This window comes from Octodon degus, unplaced genomic scaffold (genome assembly GCF_000260255.1).
Source record: "Octodon degus isolate 3935 unplaced genomic scaffold, OctDeg1.0 scaffold00107, whole genome shotgun sequence".
Lineage (NCBI taxonomy): Eukaryota > Metazoa > Chordata > Mammalia > Rodentia > Octodontidae > Octodon > Octodon degus.
This window is the reverse complement of record NW_004524683.1, coordinates 5,897,849-5,916,640: the sequence shown is the minus strand read 5'-3', so window position 1 is coordinate 5,916,640 and position 18,792 is coordinate 5,897,849. Positions and strand designations below refer to the sequence as shown.

At 42.6% G+C, this 18,792-nt stretch overlaps 1 long non-coding RNA gene across 1 annotated transcript; it reads left to right on the top strand.

The window, feature by feature from the left end:
- The first annotated feature begins 11,922 nt into the window (after positions 1 to 11,922).
- Positions 11,923 to 17,561, top strand: LOC111818903. The gene is made up of 4 exons (XR_002822770.1): positions 11,923 to 11,960; positions 13,330 to 13,471; positions 14,393 to 14,564; positions 16,446 to 17,561. It is a non-coding gene; the product is annotated as an uncharacterized LOC111818903 (long non-coding RNA).
- Positions 17,562 to 18,792: the final 1,231 nt, after the last annotated feature.

Below are 18,792 nucleotides of genomic sequence, written 5' to 3'. Positions count from 1 at the left end.
GCCGCTGGGAGTCTGGGCAAGCTCTGCGCCCGGACGCGGCGAGGCGGGGTCTGATGGGCATGGCAGGCGTTCGCTCGCTCCTCGCTCGCTCCTCGCTCGCTCCCTCACACTCTCGGAGGGAGGCGAAGCCCGCGGCAGCCACTTCCCAACTTTCCAAACTTCCCAGCGCAACTTTTCCCTCTCCTCCCCTACCCGCGCCTCCTCCTCCCTCCTCCCTCCCCTTCTCCCTGACCGGCTCCCCGCCGGGCCAGAGTTTCCACGCTCCGCCACCAGAGGGTGCCCGGGCCGAGGACACCCCGGGACCCTCGCTAGCTCAGAGGTGAATGCCGGCTAGCTGCAACACATTTGGAGACATGGACTAGCTTCGCCCATCCTCGATCTCGGATGGAGTGAACAACCAAAGGTGTAGGAGTTGAGCAGTCACTGCAAGATAATCTGGGAATGCAGCATCCAGGGAAGCCGGTATTTGCAATTTTGCGACAAGCGCCTGTGCTTAATACTGGCATGAGTATCATAGGTGTTCTGCAAACACTAGCTGAGTTAAAAAGGAAACTTTAAAAGAACAGAAAATAATCATCTTCAACAGTCCTTGGAAACTTCCACATAGGCAGTTCTCCCATCCATTTTCTGGAGTCCACACAGGATGCCAGTGTGTGGCTCTGGAAGAGTGAGGATTCCATATCCTGGTTTCTTAGACTACATGAAGTGGAAGAGCCCTTAAAGCCACCCCTTGCTACCCCACGGAACAAATGTGGCCTAGAGAAGGCCAGGGGATAAGACCTAAGCTTCTAGATTTTTCTTCCAACAAACAGGGAAACTGAGTTACAGTACTGCTGCTTAGTTCTGTTAAATAAGTTTTCTGACTCTTCTACTCTGATATATGAGGTTGTATTGGGAGCCTGCAGTTAAAATACTGTGGTGGCAGAAATACAGAGGCACAAGGGAATGGGAACAGAGAGGAAGGACTCCCAACACAACCTGGAGGCCTAATGAAGCCTCCTGGGAGGAGTCCTGAGAGATCAGTCAGACATGGCTGAGAGAGGCTTGTGCTGGAGGTCTTCCTGGTGGAGGAGGAGCAGGTGCAGAAGCCTAGAGACGTGAACACAGGTACCTCCCACCTGGGACTGCAAGCAGCTTGGCACCCCTGGAATAGAAAGCAAGTGGCAGAAATGGAAGCTGTGTCTTCCAACCCAGTCAAGGGATTCAGCTCTTTTATGTGCACCGTGATGGGAAATCACTGTTGCCAGAGCTGAAGTCACTGGCGGCAGAGTGCGTCTGCGCTTGCACAGGGCATGGATTGGAGGGGCAAGTTGTAAACTGAAAGACCAATGAAGAGAAAAACTCTGTGCTGTCTGAGTCTCTCTCACACCTGCCTCCAGGCACGAGGCTGAGCAGCTGGAGACCAGCTAGACCAGAAGGACAGACAAGCCTCCCAGAGCACCGAATCTGGACTAACTGGGCTGGAGGGGTGAAAAAGTGCCACAGCACATAAGATGTGGTCCATTGAGAGGAGCACCGGAAGGAAAGGAAGAGGACATCAGAGATGGGCAGGTTGGATCACATGAGGTCCATAAAACTGCCACTTTTATAGGTCAGAAATGAACGAATGTTGGCAATTTCACATGGTTCAATTTACTAGTGTCCACAGCAACCTCTGCCTGTCAGACTTAGCCACACACATATGGCGACAGACGCTGAACAGGCCAGAATGCCCAGACAGTAGCGCTGCATTTCCCCCACACAGAGCTCTGAGGGCTGCAGCTGTGACAAAAGAGAAGCCTCTGAAAACTGTTACCCAGCCCCCACCCCTGAGGCTGCAAAAGCTAAGCCCCAAGTCCCCTTGGTGAAGGGGAGAAATAGTTGGGAGGTGAAACCTTCATTCCTGTTGGTGGAGGCACATGGTCTTCACTGGAGAATTAGATGACACAAGGCAGGGTCATAAACTGGGCCGTGTTAAAATGATGGTATATGTGAATATGTATTGGTGATTTAAAAAATCTTTCTGGGGCCAGGGAGATAGCTTAGTAGAATAAGTGCTTGCCTGGCAAGCACAAGGGCCTGACTTCAATCCCCGGTTCCGGAAAAAAAAAAAGGTAAAAAATCTTTCCTGAATTTCAAACTAGTACCCCAGTACTTTTTTCCTCGTAAAATTACGCAGGTTTTGATGACTAATTTTCTTGAGTGCTATCTGTGACCTTTCTCCCTGGCCTTACGCAGCGCTGCAACCAGGGGCAGAGCAATTTGCTTCTCTGTATTTTTCTACTGCAGCTTCCTCCCTATTTTTTAACCAGTCAATGACACAATAAGGTTTTAGACCATCCATCAGTATTGGTACTGATATTGTTAATAAGATGCAAGAATAAATACATTTCTCAATCCAGGAGAATTGAAAACCTACATCCTTGCAGATACGTGTATATAAATATTTAGAGCAGCCTCATTCACAATATTCAAAAGGTAGAAACAACTCAAATGACCATCAGCTGAAGAATGGATAAACCAAATGTGGTATGTCAAGACATTGCCTTAAATGTATAAAATTGTTTAATGTAACACATTCATACGAAGTAATATTATTTGGCTGTAAAGAAGAAAGAAGTATTGACGCATGCTTTATTATTACAACTGACACATGCAATTTTGAGAGTAGTATGCTAAATAAAAGAAGCCTATCATAGGAGAGTATATGTCATGAGTCCATTCATTTCAAATTTCCAGACTAGGAAATAGGGACAGAAAGTGAATTAGTGGTTGCTTACTGCTAGGAGGAATGGCAACATTAGGGACAATAGCTAAAGGATGTTGGGTTTCTTCTGGGAGTATAATATTCAGAAATGGTGATGATTGCAAAGCTCTGTGAGTGAACTAAAAATACTTTAAAAAGGTGAGTTTATGTGCTACATACATTACATTTAGTAAGCTTATTTATTTTATAAAAAACAAACCAGTTTGGGGTTCCAGGAGAGGGTTTCCCAAGAACATGGGTCTCAGTGTCTCCAGTTTCCTCCTGCATGGTGTTGCAAGTCAGGCCCTGGCTGAAGCTAAGTCCTGAGTCCTAGAGACTGGGTGTCTTAGATATCCACCCGTCTATCTTTTTGGGACCTGAGTGTGAGATGTGCTGAGTGGGACCAGTATGAACAAGCTCTTGGGGTGGATAACCTCTCCGGGCCTCTGAACACAACTCCACACCTCTGAATTCCATGCCCGCAGCCCACCCGAGGCCTTTAGGTAGGACAGCGAAAGGCTCACAGTCAAGAGGGAACACTAGACTCCAACTCTGGCCTCCTCTCCCACGAGGTACCTTCAGCTCACTTTCCTTTTATTGCCATTTAATTAAGTTGTTTTATCAGACTGGTACCAGGAATCTGTAGGCTATAACAACAGGGGCAGGAGCAGAAGCCTTGTAGCGTAACTAAACCAACAAATGCTACCTGAGCAGAACCTAAAGCCTGGCTGCTGCTGACGGGTGTCACTGGCAGGAAGGGAGGTGCTCACTGCAGCCCAAAGGGGCTCTGTGCTCTGGGTCTTAGCTGGCCATTGCAAGGACCACTGGCCACACTGGCATTTTCAAATGGGCATAGTCCAACTTCCAGGTGTACCACTTATCCCAGGGATGCTTCCCACACCCACACCCACACCCACACCCAGGCTCTGTCTTGTGTACCCCAGCCTTGGTTGGAAGTTAGTCCTTGATGACTGAAGGACACGACTGCATCAGGGGTGAGAGAAGGAAAGCTGACACCAGGTAGAGGTCATTGTAAGACAGTCTCTGTATGAGGGAAAGCACCAGAAAAAGATGAAGCTCATGAGATGATTTATTAATGGGTACTTCACAAGAGTGCAAGAATGAGTACATGGTCAAGGAAGTACACTAAGGGATCAGACTTGCCATATAAAATAGCGTTCATTGAAAACAAAAATCCACACTGTGGACCAGCCAAGTGGGAGAATGGAAGAGTCAGAGGAATCAGCCCAGGATTTTGTTCTCAGAGTTTGCAGTCCAGTGACAAGGACAAATATCCAAATAAATATAAGGCTTTGGAAAATGCAGAGTTAAGAAGAGTGAAGTCAGCCTTAGGAAAGAAGTCAACAAAGGCCTTTTCCAAGAAGGGGATGTTGAAGTTAACTTTAAGGATGAGCAGGAGTTGGATACAAAGAGTGAGGAAGAGAAAGTTGTTGGGAGCAATGGGAACAGTATGTACAGTTAGGAGAGTGCAAACAATTGACATATGTAGGGAACAGTAAACATGACAGGGAATACCTAGACTGCGGGAGACGCATTGGAAATGGTCAGAAATCTGATTGTGCCAAGAAGGGCTATGCATGACCTTAGAAAGCTCTTCATGTAATTCTTCAGAGGAGATAACTTTAATTGGTCTGCTTGATGGGGGCTAGCATGTTGGATATATATATATATATATATATATATATATATATTAAGCTTAATTGCATGTAAGGGAATATTACTGCAATGAACACGCGGGTGCAGGTATTTATTTGAGATACTGATTTCATTTTCTTTGTAAATGTAAGGGGGATAGAAAAATAAGGTGAATGCTTAAATATTTTATATTATAGTAAAAGAAACATTGCCAAGAACTATGGGATAAATGCTTTGAAGTGAGAGGGAATGGTTAGAGGAGGTGGATTAATGACAATATGTCTTCTATTGTAAAGTATATTTTATTTAAACATTTACTGATTTTTTTTTAGGGCTGGCCAGATAGCTCAGCAGACTAACGAGTCTATTTAGGCAGAGCTCAGTGGCCAGGTTGATCCCCAGCATGCTGTGCTGGCCCTGCCCCTGGGGGGCACTGAGACGTCGATTGAGACTGGGCGTTGTGGCATGTGCCTTTAATCCCAGCTCTTGGAAGGCTGAAAACAGGAGAATCACTGAGTCTGATCTACATAGTGAGACCCTGTAGATCCTGTATTAAATACATGATAAATAAATAAACACTTACTGAATTTTTGATTATCCCTTATACATTCAAAAGTAAGATTTCTAGTTTGCATTCTAACCCGGAATGCAGAGGTTGGCTAAAATGAAGCTTCAGTTATAAGATGAGCAAGTTCTAAGGATCCAATGCATGTGTTAATTTGACTATAATAATCATTACAGTGTCCAGGTATATTACCAAATCATGGTGCTGTCTATCTTAAGCAATATAATATTTATTTGCCAATTAACTATTTTAAAATAAAGAAAAATTACAAATAGCAAAAAAAAATGCATGTAAGGACCAGGTGAGTGATGTGATACCATAAACAGGCACAGTCAGTGAAAGCCGAGGGTTTGGGCATTTTCAGAACAGGACTTAAATTAATCTGTGGAGGAAAAGATGATTTAAATGGGTGGAAAGAGAGCTGTGCACATCTCTGGAAAGGGGAACGGTGAAGGTAGGGGCTGTGGGCACAGAGCTGCCGTGTTCTGGATGGTACCAAGAGAGAGGACTGCAGAGAGGGGCTCGGCTGGGGTGGTTTGGATCATTTACTGAGTGAAGGAGGCAAAGATCTTGGGGTTACTGGTGCTCAATTCTGAGCCAAACTCTTTAGCTAAAATATCTCAGCCACACTGTGAGACACATATGTGTTACTTTTGCTTTTAAAGATGAACAAAGTGAGTCCTGGGGGACCCATGACATGATCAAGTAATAGTTGATAGAAAGCTTGACTGTCCAGATCCTTCCAATAAAGCACTTGAGACATGGATGAGAATCATTCATGGGTAGTCCACACCAGATGGGCTGCGGCTTGTGGGCATATATGTACACACGGACACACATGTCAAACATCATTGGGGGCATGCTCATGCCATATATGGCAATTTGGGGTGTATCTCTCAATCTCATTAGGATGGTGGGGTAATAGTCATTTAAGATTAGCATTTTGCTTTAGTCAAATCTATGCCTGCCTCCAGTCCTTTAGTCCTACTTAGGATTCAATCGCAGTACAGAAAGGGAAAAAAGAAATGTGACGCTTGAACAAAATACTCCATCGAGCTGACCACTAAATGGCACTTAGACCCCAAGTATACACACAGCTGCTTTATGTAATGAAGGCTGTAGACCATGTTCCTGGCTATAAAATAACAAACCACATATAAAGTTTTACGTTGCTGTGTAATTAGCGTGGATCTGTGAGTGTTCGAGGCAGCCAGGGTGAGAGCAGGGGGGCTTGGGTCTCAAGCCCTGTGCACCATGCAGGCAAGAGCATGCCTTGCAGCTGAGAAGAAGGGAGTTCATTCGAATCTCTGCTCTAGCGCTTCATGCCCTTGGACTTGGGCAAGTTATTTAAACTCTGCACACTTCCAGTGTCGTATTTGTCTGAAGGGATGGTGACACATGTCTTATAGCAATGGTTTTGCCCCCTCCATGTCCACTGAGACATTTGACCATTTTTAAATACCTTTTTGGCCATAACTGGGAAGGTGTTGCTAGCATCTAGTGGACGGAAGCCCGGGTTCTGCTAAGTATGCTTTGATGTGCAGGATAACTTCTCCTACAGTGAGTCCCCCTCCAAACTCCAACTGTGCTGAGACAGGCAAATCCTGCTGTGGAGGACTAATGCATGATGTTTAATCATCATTAGTTTTTATTGAGCACTTACTGTATGCTAGGCACTGGCCTATCACTTTATTTAAATGCATTAAATCTTACTTCTTTATAATAAAACTATGCAGGAGCTGCTTCTCCTATCATCATCGTGCAGAGGAGACAACTGAGGCCCAGGGAGAAAAGTGTCCCAAAGCAACACAATAGTAAGTGAGGGAGCCAAAGTTTGAACCATGCTTCTTGAAGTATGTCTCTAGAGCCTACCATTTGTGAGCACAAACTCACATTCAACAAGTGCCTGCTGCAATGTGGCAGCGACAGTGACTTCTGTAAAGAGAGGGAGAAAATTCATTTGTTGATTAATACAACACATATGCATTTAGAGACTAGCCAGTGCTCAGTGTTAAAGAGTTGGTGGATGAGACGGGCAGGGTCCTTGCTTACGTTCGGCTTTTTTTAGTGGATGAAAAATATTAAGTAATTAAATAAAAATAGAGGTAGGTAGTATTAGTGATAGAGAGGTCCTGGTAAATAATGAGGTGTCTACCTTGAAAATAGCCAACACAAGTGTGCTTTGGGAGGAGGAGCACCATAGGCCAAAGCCTCGAGGTAGGGAGACTAGTTGGTATATTCAGGAAACAGAAAAGTCTAGCAAAGTCAGACCCAGATCATGACTGAAAAAATCCTAAAAGCTAACAAAAAGTTGGGACAGACCGAATGAAAAAAGGAGTTTGAGTTCCAGCTTTACTGAGAAGCAACTGGAGGGTTTAAGAGTATCTTGATCTGACTTACATTTTTATTTTATTTATTTATTTTTATGTATTTATTAGAGGGTCTACAGGGTCTCACTACACAGATCAGACTCCTAGTGGTCCTCCTGTTTTCAGCCTCCCAAGCACTGGGATTACAGGAGCACACTACAGCGCCCAGTCTCAAGCGCTGTCTCAGTGTGCCTAGGGGTGGGGCCGTCATGGCTTGTGTTGCCAGGGATTGAATCCCGGGGTCCCTGTGCTCTGCCTAAACTGATCCTTTAGTCTAATGAGTTATCTGGCCGGGCCTTGACTTACATTTTTTAAAAGAGTATTCAAATTTGTGTGGAGGGTGTTGAAGTGTCCTTGAGGAACTCAGGCACCCCACAAAGTCTGTGGGAATGATGATGTCTGGACCATAGTCTGTGGGAATGATGATGTCTGGAACCACGTGGTTACAGCAGAACTAAACAGAAGTGAACAGGCTTGGCTCACAAGGATTTATAGCCAGTAGCTTCCATTTTGTAGTGGAAGTAAAGGAAGGGAGAAATCAAGGACACAAGTCTGAGAAGGAGCAGAGTTCTAAAGGAATACAGAGAAAGTGCCTTGGATCCTATCTGAGCCCATGTTAGCTTGAGCTGCTTAATAGAATCCAAGAGGAAGTGTTAAGGAAGCACCTGAGAACGAGTCCAGGGCTCAAGGGAGCAGTTAGAGATGGAAGGAAACATTTAGGATTCATTTGACATACATGTAATGCAAAGCCAGGGACCTACTAGAGATTAGATAGGTAGAGATAGACAGACAGACAGACAGACAGACAGACAGACAGACAGACAGACAGATAGACAGGATTGGACAATAGACGAATAGACCAATAGATAAATTGAAGAATGCCTAGATCTAAGGCCAGAGGACTCACTCATTTCAAAGCATCCATCACGAGACAGAAAGGGGAATCATCCACCCCATAAATACCTACGGGAGTTGTTGTGGACGGTCTGTGTCCTAATGGCACTGAGCAGCTAGATAAGATGTACCTCAGCCGGAGCAACGGCTCAGCAGAATAGCCCCTGCCTGGCAAATGCAAGACCCTGAGTTCAAGCCCCAGTGCCAAAAAAAAGTACTTTTCTGGGGGTGCTCTTCTGAGGGCTGAGTGGGGAGAAATGCAACCAGCACTGCAGTTGCCAAGCTTCCTTGACCAGGGGCTATGTCTGTATCTGATGCCACCAGGCATGGTGTTGACTTGCAGTGGCCCTGGTGACACCATTGGCACACTACCTGAAATAGTTATATCTGTGTGGTCTTTACCCACCAAATCCGTTCAAGGCAATTAGGTGATTTTTTTTTTCTTCAGCTATTGACATTTGTATGAAGACATTCCAGTCTGTATCCCCAGCCTGATTGCTACCTTACTTGACAGCCCTACCTTTCCATCATTAACTCACCACATCCAAATTCACACCTCCATTTTGCTTGGTCCAGAATTTGAGGCTGATTCTAGGCTTCATATATATATATATATATATATATATATAGTAAAAGGTCTAGAGTGTCTCACTACACAGATTGGACTTGTAGTGATTCTTCCTGTTTTCAGCCTCCCAAGTGCTGGGATTATAGGCATGCCACCAAGTCCAGTGTAGCTGTCTCAGTGCACCCTGGGGGCAGGGGCGGGGCCAGCAGGCAGGCTTGGGATTGATCCCTGACCCCTCTGCTGCCTAATCTGCTGAACTATCTGGCTGGCCCTCTATTGGCTATTTATGTGTGGATCTATTTTCAGACTTTATTCTGTACCACTGATACACATAAAAATATTTAAGCAACATCATGTTGACTATATTACTAAGGCTTTATACTTAGACCTGAAAATTAGATAGTATAAGTCTTCAGGTTTTATTCTTTGTTTTCCAGGTTGTTTGGCTATGAAGTCATTTGCATTTTCGTAAAAAAATTTGGAAAATTTCATTCTCTTTCAGAAATGAAAAGTTTATTCATTTCTGTGAAAGAAAGAAAGAAAGAAAGAAAGAAAGAAAGAAAGAAAGAAAGAAAGAAAGAAAGAAAGAAAGAGGAAAAAAAGTCTCCTGGGATTGTGACTGAAACTTCAATCAATCTCTACATCAATCAAGGGAAGATTTACATCTTGATTATATTGAGCCTTATAAATTCATGAACTTAGTTTATTGTCTTTTTTTTATTTTAGGGAAGGCTCTACAGGGTGTTCAGGGTCTCACTACTAGATCAGACTCCCAAGAGCTGGGATTACAGGCGCACGCCCCATGTCAGTCTCAATTGCCATCTCAGCGTGCCCCGGAGGCGGGGCTGGCATGGCAGGCCCGGGGATCGAACCCCTGGCTCCTGCACCTGCTTGCGGACACTTTTAATCCTCTGAGCTATTTGGCAGGCCCTTGGTTTATTGTCTCTAAAGACTTTCTTTACCTTCTTTTAGCAATACTTATATCCAGGCATCTTTTGTGAATATTTTCCTGAAATATGTTATGGTTTTTGATGTTTTTACAAAGAACATTTAAATTTTTCAATGTAGTAATGGTTCTTTGAAAGCATATACCATGCACTGCTCTGGGAAACCAAAGCAGGAGGGTCTCAAGTTTGAGCCCAGCTTACAAAGCTGAGTAACTTAGTAAGACCCTGTCTGAAAGCAATATAAGCAAAGAAACAAAATAAACAAGTATATAAAATGAATTGGGGGTGCAGCTTAGTGTGAAATGTTTAGATTTAATCATCAGTTCTGAAAAAATTAAAACACAGTTACATTTTATAGATTGTTTCTATTTATTGCATTTTCTACATCTACTGGAGTGGTTAGATGGACCTGTGTGGATCAGATAGCTCCTCTCTGTCTTTTTCTGGTTTTACCAGAAATTGGAGACTTTTCCTTCTCTTTCTTCCTGTTCAGAGTGGTTAGAGGTTTACCATTTTTGTTTTCTGAAATAACCATATTAAGGTTTTATTGATGTTCTCCATCATTTTTCTGTCTTCTAGTGTATTCTCTACTTATTTTGGGGGTATTCCCACTTTGGTTTTAGATTTCCCTTCTTGTTCCCTTTTTAAGCCTTTTAAAAGCCACTGTAGATTATAGCACCCCTGAGCTAGGCTTTATTTGAGGGAGGGGGTCAGTGTCCTTGAGGGCACCCTTCCAGACCACCTCAAGAAGTGTGAAAGGGGCACTGCTTATGCAGCAGCCGCAAGCCTGTGGTTGCTTCAGATTCATCTAAACTGGTCTAGACTCATGCCTTCCCACCTGGACATACTGAGAACCTCAGTCTGAGTTCAATTCTTCTGCTTAGTTCAAACTCAAGGCATCTTGGGCTGTCTTGGCAACCATTCTGCCCAGCATCAGGAGACGTGGCAGCCAGACTCATAGCCAGCTATTGCTTCACTGGAAAAATGTTGGGGCCCAGGTGGGAAATTCTCAGGAGGACCAGCCTTGTTAATTAAGCTTACTAAGGTTTGGGGATGTTCAGAGTCCTCTGTGATATTTGCCATGTTAGAGATGATTTTCCTGTCACTACTAAAGAGCTGCAGCAGTGGCAGTGGCTTCTGGAGGAGTGGGAGTGGGACAGCCCACAGCTTAGCTGCAACTCCAGCCATATGGCTGACACAAGGGTGCACCTAAGCATCATGGGAGAACACCGAGGTAAGCAAGGGGAAAGGGTACAGCAGCTTCCACCAAACCGGACACCCCATCGTCCAGCAAAAGGGGAAAGGCAGGTGTTCTTCTGTCCTCACTGATTTTAAGCCACTCTTCCACTGTAAACATTTGATGTCATGTATTTTCTTTCCTGCTTTTCACAATTTTGGGTGTGATGCATTTTCATTTCCACATTCAATTAAAATTAATGTGTATTTTTTTGTTCTTTGAATATTGGTTTGCTTAAAAGTGTTCTTTAATTTTGAAATTATTGGATATTTCCTAGATACCTTTCTGGTATTAATTTTTGATTAAATTCTCTTATGTTCAGAGGACAAATTTTGTATAATTTTAATTCTTTGAATTTTGAATGTTGAAGCTCACTGGCATAATTTGGGGATTGTTTAGTTTTTCATTTGCTTCTGCCAGTTTTTGTTCCACATATTTAGAAATTCTATTACTTGATACCTATACATGGGATGATTCAAAGCTATAGTGAGTGTTTAAATGTTAAAAGAAATTTATTACAGAAAAAGACATTGTGGATGGGGTAAATGTGTTTGAAATAAGAAGGATTTTGAGGGGATTAATGACAATATATTTCTTACTGTAATGCATTTTTAAAAAACTTTTTGTTTGTTTGCAGTACTAGTAATCGAACTCAGGACCTTGCATTTGCCAAGGAGTCACTTAAGCTCCTGAGCTGCCTCCCTAGCCCTGTAATACATTTTTAAATTTAAGAATTCATAGTACTTTATTCTTATCACTAATTGACCAAACATTTATGGAAATTTCTGTCAAACCAAAACATTACTGTGTGTCCTCATTCACCTGATTCACAGGATCAGGCACCATGTGACCTGGGACTCTTGCCTGAATTCAAAATGACTGTGAAAGGTAAATATTCGGGATTGATTCCACCCATCAAGGCAGCCATGACAACGCAAGTAAAGACACTCATGAAAGAGGACTTCCTGGAATGCTTCAGAAGGTGGCAAGGACAATGAGGTAAATGCCTTCTAAGGGCGGGGGAGTAGTTTCAAAGGGGCCAATGGCAATGTATCTTTTACTATAATAAACACTTTTTAAAAATTGAATCATTTATTGTAGTTCTTTTTCATTCCTGCTACCTTTCACTCATGTCCTCTTGACTGTTTTGTCACTAAGAAGGAAACCTTTAAAATATCTATGGTAATATTTCTTGCATTATATCCACTTTGTCTGATATTGATGTCTATACTTTTTTTTTAGCACTAACAAGGCATATTTTTTTCCGCACTTGGTTTGTAAACTAGTTGTGCTGTCATATTTCAAGTGGATTTCTTATAGGCATCATGTAGTTGGATTTACTTGTTAAAATTAAACAATTTTTAAAAATTTAATGTAATTATAGATTTGATTGGTTTTAAAGATTTTTTTTGTCTGTTATCCATGTTCCCATCTTCTTTTGGATTAAGTGATTATGTTTTATGATTTCATGTAATTTCATTACCTTCTTAGCCATTGTCCCCTCTTTTTCTCTCTCCTCTTGTTTCTCTTCTTTTCATGTAATTATTAATTTATTATTTATAGTGTATGTACATGTGTTAGTAGCAGATGTCTATATCTGCCTATCATCATTTTTTCATGTTTTTTTTTATTTTCACAACTCATACCCTTTCTCCTTTCCAATGTACAGCACAGCAATTACAATGTGTTTCATATATGGTTTTTGTTTGTATATGTTCTTGAAAATATATATTGTTACTATTGTGTGTATAGATATTTTTAATTTATATAACTTGTATTATATGGCTTATTGATTTTGTGCCAAGTTTTATCAAAAAGAGTATACTATTACAATCAATTCATATTTCTTTTGACTATTGCAAAATATTCAATGTTAATCTCTCACACATTTTACCACTTTGCTCCAGGGGGATGATCTTCTGAGTTTCATGGGACTCCCCAGCTCCACAAATAATGCTGCAATGAACACGTTTATGCATACTCTCCTATAAACATGGTTAGATTCTTGGGAGGATGCATATCCAAGAGCTCAATAGTTAAATGGTAGATCGTAGGCTTAACTAAGTGGTAAGGAATGGTGGCAACCCTCCAAAATGGCGGCACCATTGCTTAGTCAACCAACTAGAGAGTTTCTGTGTCTGCTACCCATGAAAATGTCACTATTCAACTTATAAAATTTTATTGGTTTAAATTACATAAGGTGAAATCTTATTATTATTTACTTTGCGTTTCTGTGATTATTAACAATTTTAAGCATCTTTCCCCAGTTTTTCTCTTTTGGGTTTCTTCTAACAATTGTCTATGTATCTTTCTCATGACCTATTTATTTTTCTTGCTAATTCCAAGTGTATTTTTTTTTTTCATCTAGAAGAAACAAGAAGATGAAGTTAATCCTGCATCTGGGACATTGTGAGTATCATCTAGCCTGTCTTCATTTTCTCCATAGTGCCTTTCATTAAATATGAATCCTTCCTATATACTGGAAAATAATCCATCTTTCTTGCCTCATGGTATGTACTTTTACTATTATGCATGAGAAATTCTTTCTCATCTAGTTCATAGAGATATTTCTACATCTCCTATTGCCTGCGTATTTCCCATTCTTCTACCTTTGTTATATATTGCTCTATTAATTGTATTTTTCTCTCACATTTGTGCTTTTAATCCATTTAATACTAGTTTTGTGTATAGTATTAAGGATCAAATTTTATCTTTTTACAAACAATGAACTAGATTTCTCCAACATAATATACTTAACAATCTGTTGGTATAAAATTGGTTTTATATATTACTTCTCCCATATGTTATTCTTTTATCCATGCATCTCTATAAGAGTCTTGGCCACAAACAATAAAACTGAAGACTATTAGAACTAAGTAGTAAAAGCTTAATTTGGGCTTATCAGGTTAAGGACATCATCCAGGGTATGCAGGCGCCCAGTGGCAACAGTGGTGTGATAGTTTATTATGATGTCAACTTGAATGAATTAAGGCACACCTAGAAGATTAATGGGGCACAGTTATAGTTGTGCCAGTGATGATGGGCATGTAAGCCACAAATTGAAGAGGGAAGACTTACTCCAGATGTGGATGCCACCAATAAGCTTGTAGCCTGAATGCAACAAAGGCAGAAAGAAAAAAGAAATCTCCCCTTAGTGCTTGTTTGGAGGAGCTTCAGTCTTCGCCATTGCCTTTGGATGTTTGTCTCCAGCCCCTTTAGCCTGCAAACCGTTTGGGCCCTTCAACACAGACTTATACTGGATTCTGCAGTAAGCTTTTGACCTTAGACTGGATCCTCCAACTCCCCAGGGCATAGATGGTCGTTTTGCATTCGTCCATCCCTGATTCCACAGGCAACAACTATAAGCCTGATTGGTAAATCCTTTGTATATTTTATGTAATATACATTTTATATTAAATCTGCTCCTGTAGAGAACCCTAACTGATACAAACGAAGAAGTTCTCATCCTGGTCCTCCAGCACAAACACACAGGCTAGAACGGGCAAGGGGAAGGAGTGGCAACCCAAAGAAAGCTGTAGCTGGTGTTCTGGGCTTCAAAATAAGAAGCAGCCTGAGTCTGCCTGGAGCCTGGCAGAGAGAAAGGTAGGGCAGAGCTACTTCTTGTCTTCTTTTTTCTCTGTCCTTCCAGTGACTCTTAGTGGCAAACTCAACATAGACTCAGCAGTGCAAATGAGTAAGTATGGTTAGTGCAATGCAAGGAGGCCAGCCTCTGGAAGGAAGAGACTGGAGAAGTGTGGAGAAAATCTGGAGGAGCAAGCAGAATAAGCACTGTAAGAACGTGCTAAGGTGAGCGTCTGTGTATCTGCACCTCTGTTCTGTGATGTCCATCAGTGGCAGCCACCTTTCCTTGTGCCAGTAGCACCATAAGTTCTTCCTCTTCTTCCTCTCCCTTTTTCTCCCCACTTTATCCCCTTCTGTTAAGATTTAACATTTCTAGATTAATTGCATTTGTATGACTTCATGTAGATTTTAGAGTTCTCTAAAACTCAACTGGAATTTTGGTTGGCCTCTTAGTAAATGTTTATATTGGTTTTGGAGAAGAAACATATTTTTAATATTAAGCCAGCCTATTTGTGAGCAGGAATATCTATCATTCACATTAGCTTCTATTTCCTAGGTTAGTGTTGTGCCCTTCTGCATAGAGGTCCATTGTAATCTTGGAGAAATTAATTCCTAGATAACTGCTATGAGTCGTTCAGCTATTTAGCAAGTGCCTTTTATGCACAGGCCCAGCATTTGAGCACTGAGGACGCTGCTGTGAATGGACCATGGTCTCTGTTCTCACAGAGTTAACTCTGCAGAGAACCACTGCATGTGTAAACAGACAAATGCATGACCACACACAGGGACGTGTGCTCGAAAGGAAAGGCCCAGTTTTCTTCCCTGGCCCTCAGCCTCCCTCATGTCATTTCTCTGGGCTCTGGGTTACTGCTCTTATAAAGATCTCAACCAGATGTCAGAAGACAGGGTTTCCAGACTTAGATTTGATTCTGTCAGACCAATTTGTTCATTTTTAGAAGGAAGCATTGGGTAGGCCATTTTTAAGGCCTTCAGTGCCATCCATCTTCCTTTACTCCTTCTTCTGTTTCTCTTCTCTCCTTCCCCTTCCTCCTTTTCTCTTCTTCCTACCCCTTTCCCTCTTTCCTTCCTTCTCTCCTTTCCTCTCTTTCCTTTTCTCTTTCTCTGCCTTTCTTTCTTTTCCCTGCTACCTTCTTCCTTTCTCTCCTCTATAAATGAGTGTGAAAGAAACAACAGTGTTAACCAGGAAAGGGAAACAGCTGTGTCCAGTTTTAAGTAATCTTGGGGTACTCCAGCCAAAATGCCTGCAGTAGAACACACAGCTGTGGTCCTAGGAGGTGGAGCCACATTAAAGAGGCCCAACTGAGAGATACCAAAAACTCTGAGACCACTGAGAAAGCGTAAAAAATAAAGGAGGATGATCATGAACAGAAACCTAGAGTCTGGGCCACTCTAAAGTAAGAGAAGGGAAAATGGTTTTTCAGAAAAAAAATCTGCTACTGGTATTATTTATTAAGTTAAGGGGCTTTTAATCTCCTAGGAAGTATGTAGAAAGAAGGAAGATTAATTAATACTGCATAAGCAATCCCTTAGAATGCTTTTTTATATTACCTGTTATCTGGAAAAACTACTTAAATTGATGGTCAACTGTGATTTCAAAATGTAGTATTGATTTTATTGACAAGGCATTAGAAGAAGCCCCTAATATTCACTGTTACTGCTTTTTATCCACTTATAAAATGGGCATCATAGTAAAAGCTGTGGTGAGATTGAACCTAGATTCTCGGAAGAAATTGTCTATAGAATTACAAAAATAAAGTTGTATTCTTTGTAATAATACCAAGGGTTAAATTCATTGTGTGCCTTTGGCCTTTTCCCCATCCTGTAACTCATTTTTTTGTAAACTAGGCTCCTTCTATCTCACGTCTCCTCTTTCTGTCGCAGCTCCTCTGAATTCCCCACGCCCAGCAGTTGGAAGATCAGAAAGATACCATCTGCTGATTAATAAACACTCTTGTATCTCTTAATAAGATGATTGGATCAGGGTGTCTCGGTGTCCTTGTTCTGAATGTTCCTACGTTCCACCCCACACTCGCTGATTGGAGGCCACACCCAGAGGCTCTGTAGTTGGGATGAATCACGTCTGAGCCAACTGTCCTTCCTGGAGTTCATGGGCTGTGATGAATGTGAGTTCAGCCGAACTGGACACCTGCAATCAACTCCCAAGAGCTCTGACTACTGCCTGTCACATCGTCACAGCATCGTCAGTGAGCCCTGACGAACATGGGTAGAACTTCCATGGAACACCCTCTGGGTGTTCAGCCCTGGGGTGCAGGGTGGATAGTGGAGTGAAAAGAAACTATATAAGGGGGTCCCAGCTCTTCAGAAGGAAAGAAGATGAAGAGAATGATTGTAACTCTGCCATTTCAAAACTTGAGCCATTTCATTGGCAGATTTTTATTTATCCAGTTCCCATTTGGGACCTACCAGCCCTTACCTCCCCAAATGAATGAATGTTATTTTGTAAAGAGCCGAAACCTTATGAAATCTTTCCCAGCTCATGACTCCCATTCACCCCCTGGCTCACTGTGAGGCATGTTTGTTCCTCCGGGAATTGCAGGCTCTCCTGTTTGCATGGGCTTTGGCTCAACCTCTTCCAAGTGGAGATGAAGAGCTGAAGACTTTCTGGGCTCCAGAGCCATAGTTCTTGCATTCTTTACTTCCAGCTTAGTGTCCCCGAGATGCTAATAAACAAAGGGGAGATTGTTTGCTTTTTCTTTTGAGAGATATTAAAGAAACTGAAAGAAGCAACAAAACCAAGAAGAATCTGCTGCTCACTGCCCAAAACTGCAAGAACAAAAGCTCTGATGAGGTGGACATGCACACTGATGAAACTGCGTAGCACTTCCATTTTTCAGAAGGTATTCTAGGCCCCCCAAATGGAAGGTACTTGTCCAGATTCATGTAGGAAATAAGTAATAGGATTGATCTTAAAACTTATGCTGGGCTGGGAAGATAACTCAGCAGTCTAAACGCCTGCCTGGCAAGGTACAGAGTTAGATCCCCAGTATCACATGTGGTGCTGGCCCTGTGCCGTGCTGGCAACAGAAACTGGGCATGGTGGCGCATGCATGTAATCCAAGTGCTGGGGAGGCTGAGACAGGAGGATCACTCTGAGTCCGAGATGCATGTGAGACACTGTACCAAACAAATGAATAAAAGATTTAAAGAAAAAAAGCTTATGTTTGTGGTCATTCTTCAAGTCAATTATAGCCTCCTTCTGGGAGGCTGTGTGGTCTAGTGGGCTGAGCACATTCCTGAGAGAGGTCTGGATAGAGCTCAGATCCTGGGGCCTTCTCTTCAGCACTTGCACATGACTCCTTGGGAGCTCTGAACTTTCTCGCCTTGCTTTCTATTTTTGTCTTTTCTCGTGGAAGTTTCAGATTTTCAAATGTGCTGCCATCAATATACATAATTGACATCAGGTGGCAACTTCTGAGAGGAGTCTGGGTGTGTCGGGTCCCTCTGGGCCAGCTCTAGGCTGCACCCCTACCAATACAAGAAAAGTCTGGCTGCCAGTGAGTGGCGAGTGGATGTTGTAGCACGCAGAGCATGGACTTCAGAATCATACAGGCCTAAAGTTAGAACCCAGATCTCCCAATTCTTAGTTGTACCAGTTACACTCAGGCAACTTTCTAAGCCTCAGTATTCAAACTTGATTTTCACACCAACCCGCATGAAGAAGGCATCTTAGAAAATGAATAGAGGTTAAACAATCGCCAGAAATAATGATAGGCACATGAAGGGGAAGGCTTACGGCCAACTTAGCTCTCATTCCTGCCAGACACTGTATCATCTATGCATAAACTCATGGCAGCTCTAGAATGGAAATGCAATGCTTGTCTCATTTTATGGATGAGGAAGCTGAGGCTAAAGGAAAGTAGATCCTTTGGGGATTTTTTGTGGATTCTGCACACATTTCCTGGATCAGGCAAGGTGATGCCTTCCATTTTACAGGTGAAACTGAGCAGTAGAGACACAGATGTATGATACGGTGGGGTCATTCAGAAAGAAGTTGGTGTTGGAGCTGGGCCTGGGCCCAGATCTCCTGGCTGTCAGCTCATGGTTCCCTCACTGCCTAAACTTGTTGGGCCCAGCCAAGCCCAGGGAGAGCATGCTGCCCTGAGGTGGTGCTCCCCTAGACTAGTCTCACCCTTCGTGCCAAGGAAGCACAGGCCTATTCGCTGCCAGATGGCCTTGTTGCCCAACTTGGGGGCAGGAGCCAAGCCTG